Source organism: Beta vulgaris, chromosome 3, assembly GCF_026745355.1.
Source record: "Beta vulgaris subsp. vulgaris cultivar EL10 chromosome 3, EL10.2, whole genome shotgun sequence".
Taxonomy (NCBI): domain Eukaryota; kingdom Viridiplantae; phylum Streptophyta; class Magnoliopsida; order Caryophyllales; family Amaranthaceae; genus Beta; species Beta vulgaris.
In genome coordinates this window covers 13,525,524-13,532,264 of record NC_079204.1, presented here as the reverse complement: position 1 = coordinate 13,532,264, position 6,741 = coordinate 13,525,524, and the positions used below count along the sequence as shown (strand labels likewise).

The window sequence follows — 6,741 nt, the reverse complement described above, 5'->3', positions numbered from 1 at the left end:
TAGACATGTTCTATGATTTATGTTCTATTTTGTAAGTTGAATGTTTTATTTTATAAGAAGAATGTTCTCTTTTTATGTTTTGAATGTTCTATTACATACGTTGTAATTATTTTCAAAAACTGAATGGACAATTAGATATGTTATATAATTCATATTTTATAATTAAACGGAATGATTTATTTTATGCATTGAATGTTCTATTATATATGTTCTATTTTCAAGAACCGAATGGACAATTAGATGTGTTCTATTTTTATGAACTGGATGTTCTATTTTTATAACTTGAATGTTCTATTTCTTGAACTAAATGTTCTATTCTTTTGGTATTACTTATTTATTTCAGCAATGCTTCAAATTAAAAGATATTAACAACACGGTCTCAATCATTACCATCACAAACTTCAACTCTGCCACTAACTCAACCTACACAGCCAATCCTAACTCATCAGTCTCAAACAGAACCACAAACGCAATCAATAACCTAAATCGAAACACAACAATTACTACAAACTCAATCACTGAGTGAACCAACACAACCCATTGAATCAACATCATTACCTATAGAAAAGCCAACTAAAAAGCACAAAAGAAAGCAACAAAAACAAGATATTGAAGAACCAAAAAAGAAGACGGTCAAGTGCACAACAAAAAAATGAAGAAAAATCAAAAAGTGAAGCACAACCACCATCACAACCACAAAAAAAAATCTAATGCTACAACGCAAGACACACAGCTTCAAAGTTCATGAAATTAGCAAAATAATTTACTGATGAGCAAAAGCAAAAAGTGCATGAAATGGGTTTTTCACCACTATTAAACATTGACTTCCCACAATACAACACATCATTCACACAATACCTTGTCGGCCACTTCAACATTAGTAGATGTTCAATTGTGCTTGAAAAAATAGAAGAACTAACAATAAATGAAGAAGATGCAATTGTGTGTATAGACTAGCAATTGGTGGTCAAGAGATAAAGGAGGTCAAATCAGAAAATGTGTTGAACCACATGGAGTACATGACACTTTTGAGACGCCATCTAGATATTAGAAGTGGTAGTCTAACCATTCAACAATTGGAGGCACGTTTGAAGGCAAATGTACTTGTGACTGAGTACTTCAAGACAAACTTTCTTGTCTTGCTATCAACTGTCTCATCAAGTCAACAATAAATCCAAGAGTTAACACAAAATTTCTAAAATCTGTTGAAAATGCAGATGAAATGAGATATCTGGATTGGTCCAGATATGTTACAACTTGATAATGTCAGTTAAGGAACCGAGGAATGATGGAAAGAGTTATTTCACTGGACCAGTGCCCTTCATGATGGTAAATTTCTTTTTCTCTAAACAATTTTTATATTGTGTATCATAATGTTCTGTTTTAATATGCATGGTGTTCAAAATGATATAGGTGTATGTTCTTTTACATTTTATAATGTGGTTTACATAATCTCCAGTATAAACTTATGTTCTAACCAATCATCTAACAATGTTCAAAATGCTAAGTTAAATGTTCTGTAAATTGAATGTTCTTTTTGCTATATTATATTTTTATTGAACTAATGTTCTATTACATATGTTATGTTATTATAGAAAGATATTCTGCACCATTTGTTCTATTTTAATTACATTTTCTTTTTAATATGTTCTAATTGTATACACTGAATGTTCTTTCACATATGTTCTATTAGATATCACTTCTTGTGTTATAAGTATATATACTACATGTTCTATATAGCATGTTCTACTTTTATGACCTATATGTTCAATAGAGTATGTTCAATTGAATATTCTATGTTCTAATTAAATTGAGTAAATGTTCTAATTATATGAACTAATTATTCTAGTTCTATGAATGTTGAGACAATGTTTTTTTTATACCTTGTTTGTTCTATTTATACAGTAACCTGTAATGCCTTATTTGATTACCAAAAGCTTTGCTATTTTGACCGTTTAAGGGTTCAAAACAAGGCATTTCCAAGAGAATTCCCAATTAGATTATGCTGGAAGAAGAATATGATCAGGCGAAGAATGAAAATAGAAAAGCAAAAGGGATTTGGGAAATGTGTTGTCTAGGAAGAATTGCACAACAACAACATCAAGCACTTGATGTACTACTACCACCACCACAACAATAAGCAGCTATGTAACAACACAAAATCAATAGGATGTACAACAACAAGAAGTTCAACAACTTGTCCAACAACCACCACCACGACCAGCACCAGAATAAGCAACAACAAGCACCCACCAAGAGAATGTTGAACAACAATATCAACCTCCATCAAATTTAATGGTATAAATGTTCAAACAATTCCTAAAAAAGTGTACTAAAGTTAAAGTCTAAAACTGTTTAAAAGAAAACTTCTAATAATTAAACTGATTGTGATCTTCATAAAATGCATGATTTTTCTAAATAAAAATGACAAATGTTCTTCTTTACTACATGTACTATCTCCAATTGTAAAATGTTCTAAAGTCAAGGTCTAAAATGTTCTATCATAAAATCGTATTTTGTTCTAAATGAAATGTAAAATTGTCCTATATAGAAATTAAAGATGTTGTTTTTGAGTAAAATACTTATGTTCTTTCCATATATTAGGTACTAATTCAAACTCTATAATGTTCTAAAATTAATTTCTAAAATTGAGTTCTAAAATGTTTTATCTTTAATGGTATAATGTTCTATATCAGATGCATAATTGTTCAAAGTAGAGATGAAAAATGTTATTTGTTCCATCTTAATTAATGGTATAATGTTTTATATCAGATGCATAATTGTTCAAAATAGAGATGAAAAATGTTATTTGTTCTATCTTAAATGGTACAATGTTCTATATCAGATGCATAATTATTCAAAATAGAAATGGAAAATGTTTTTTTTCAATAAAATTGTATGATATTGTCTTCAGGATATCATAGAGGAGTTCAGCAAATCGATAAAGAATATTAGAGGAAACTTCTCAAGATTTAATTACTTATTACAACTTCCCAACAAATATACAAAACCAACCAAATTGAAGATGTAATGGCAAATGTTTTGAATGAGACGTGAGACAAATGTGCACACAAAGTGAAGCTTTCACAAAATAGCCAAGAGAAGACCCCAAATATTCTTAGCGAAGAAGAAGAACTGTTTGCTAGTGATGAAATTGGAGAGCTTCTGAAAAAATTTGAAACACAAGCTACTGACACATATCAAGGAAAGAAAATATCAGGTTTTGAAATAACTCCTCCATCCTTTTCTCTAGAAATTGATTCCAACACAACACCACAACAAGGAGAACCGTTTGAACAACCAAGCTTAGATTTGAAGTTGAGTTTTAATTCGAAGGTTACGTAGACAACTTGGATGATCTGCTTTCTACACCACAACACACTTCAAGTGAACAACTCTTTGAAAAAGAAATGCAAGATCATGACCAAGAGATTCTTGGAGGGCAACACAATGAAGGATAACTTAATTTCAAGAAATGTTAACTTTTTGTTCTAACTTATAGTGATTTTGTACTGACATGAAATGAAAAATATGAAGATGAATTAGTATTAACAAAAATGTCATTTTTTTTTTGGTAAAATGTAAGAGATAATATTATACCAAAATTAATAAGATCCACCAAATACAGAGACAAAAACAACAAACACCAACACAGCATTAGGACAACAACCACTAGATACCCTACTGAGCTATACAAAAACTCACACCTTCAACTAAAATTAACTACTGCTGCCTCACATCTGCTGTTAATTTTTCCAGCCATTCCTTGTCTTCTCTAGACCATTTACTTGTCACTGATGTTGAATCCTCATACATACAATCTTCTTAATGTTGCTAACAACAGCATTAGGACAAGGAACCTTCAGGTTCCATATTGCATTGTTTCTAGCTCTCCACACTTCATAGACAATTGCTGTCAGTGCTGCATATCCTATCTTCTGTTGTCTCTTGCTTCTATAATTTCTTCCCCATTTCTTCTAATGAGTATACAGACATTCAGTTGCATTGCTTTGTTTTCCGAGCCACTGCAGAGTACCATGACACACTCTCTTACTGAAAGGACATCTAAAAAATAGATGTTGACCATTTTCAGTAGCTAGTTCACACAATGCACAAGTGTCTTCCCTGCTTATTCCTATTTTCATCATCTTGTCTCTTGTTTTGAGCTTGCCTTTCATACAAAAATGTCATTTTGTATGGTATAAATATTAAACAGTTTAAAGTTGGTCTTCTATTGCAAAATGTTCTTTCTTAATTGCTGTTTGTTCTATTTCAAATTCAAGAATTATATATTCTATTTCTATATATGGTCTATCATATATTTATACGTTCCATTTGAAATGAAGATATGTCTTATTTTACTATCCTATATTACTTCTGAACTTTTAATAAGACAATTTATGTTCGATATCGAAGGAGCAAATGTTCTATATTTAATGTATAGATGTCTTATTTGCCATGCAGAGATTTGATGAAAGAATGCAAACGTCCAAGAGGATAGTACAAAATCTGCCACCATGCTTTCGTTCTCCATTATTCTTGGCCAAATACAAAAACCTTATCAAGAACATGATGACATTATACACAACAATATCAGACCATGCATTTGAAGAAGATAATAAAGATAAAGTAAGTAGACAATTATAATTGTCCCGAATTACTATATATAATTATATGCCTAATGGTTTTTTCTTCAATATTGCATAGGGAGGTTTTGTACTTTGATGGGAGTACAACAATAAATAGGAGTGATATGCAGACTCTATCATTCGAAAATGAAGTGATGATCAATGTAATTGATGCACAAACATTTATACTAAACAACAGGAACAAGTAACGTGCAAAAGATGCACCAAACATAGTTTTCTTCAAGACTAATACATTTATAAGTGTTTCAATTAATTCTTTCAAAACCAATAAATAAAGTACAACAACAAACAAAATGTCATTTTGTAGAAGTTGTTGTGCACAAATCAATATAATGATGAGAATGTTGATATCCAAGAAAGGACCATACAATTCATTGAGACATTGGATATAAAATGAAAGAAAACAACATACAAAATATAGATCAAATTGATCTGGTAAGTCTTAATTCAAATTTGTTCCAAAGTAATTTTTAAATGTTCTACTTTAGAAGTAAATGTTCTATTACATATATACTATCTTTTATGTTCTATTTTCATAAGGTACATCTTCAAATTATATTAAATGAATCTTCTTTTGAATGTGTTCAAATTGTATAGATTAGATGTTCTATCTTTATAAATGAAGTTCTATTATATTTTCTATTTTAAAGTAGTGAATGTTCTATTATATATGTTTAATATTATTTTCTTAGATATGCTATATTTCTTATTTTCTATTTTTAATGGACAAAATGTTCTACTTTATCTAGGCATTTAATTTATAAAAAAACTCAGTTTAATCCTGAAGCTTTCTACATATATTTTCCCCCAATCTTGCAAGTGAACATTACTATATCTTCTGCATCAACCTGGTCAATTATGAGTGGGTAATAGACATAATTGACAACACAAAGTTACCCAGGAACATCAACTTCAGATCAAAGAACAAAAACTACCCAAAAAAGATGGTAAATATTTATTCAAATTGAAAATGTATTGTCCAGAACACGAAATGTTCTAAATAAAATGAAATATGTACTTTAATCAACAATGTTCTAATGTTCTATATAATTTAACATCCGTGTTTCTATTATATGCAGAAAAACGCATTTCAAGAGTACGTGAAAATAAAAGGATTAACAACTAATGAGTTACTTGAGCAAATGAGGTTAAGGGTAATTAGCAAATGTTATACTTAAGAACTACATACTCATCCTATATTAGCAAATGTTCCATTTCTAAATGTACAGTGTTCTATGTTAAATAGGAGTTATGTTCTACATCTAGATATAAATGTTCCATATCTAAAAGTACAATATCCTATTACAAAAAGGAGTTATGTTCTACATCTAGCTATAAAAGTTTCATTTCTTAAAGTACAATGATCTATCTTAAATAGGAGTTTTATTCTATATCTAGCTATAAATGTTCCATTTCTAAAAGTACAATGTTTAATCTTAAATAGGAGCTATGTTTTGCATCTAACTATAAATGTTCCATTTCTATTTGTAAAATGTTATATCTATATAGTTAAATGCTCTATTGCTATATTTTTTATATAACATGTTTCATTTCTAAAAGTGAATTTTTTGTTTTAGCCGTGAAAAGTAAGAATGTTCAATTTTAAAATATTTTATCTTGTGTTCTTATAACTAGATGTCCCTTTTACATAGAGAAATGTCCCATTTAAAAAAGTTAATGTTCTTTTACTAATGGAGTAATGTCTTGTTTCACTGTGATATATTTTTTTTTACAGGAATTCACTATGATAAACTACTTTCTATTTCACAAAACATGATCTTCATAAAAAATTAAGATAGAAATAATTTATCTAAAAATTACACAATATCAAATAATAATAAAAAGGTTCTAAAGATGTTGCAAAATCATGTAAAAAACATTATATGGTTGTGAATTGTAACTATATTTGTAATGCATTTGAAAATTAAAGAACCAATCCATCAAATTATTCAAAACAATACTACAAAAATTCAAGAATTACAATTTAGTTTCATAATAATTCCAAAAATATTGAAAAAATTGTAACTATAATTATAACGTATTTGAAAATTACATAACCAATACCATCAAATTCTTCAAATAGTCATCTAAT

General features: G+C 28.9%; 1 pseudogene; it reads right to left on the bottom strand.

Annotated features, from left to right (window-relative positions):
* Positions 1-423: 423 nt before the first annotated feature.
* Positions 424-6,741, bottom strand: part of LOC125495498 (uncharacterized) — a 16,630-nt pseudogene continuing 10,312 nt past the window's right edge.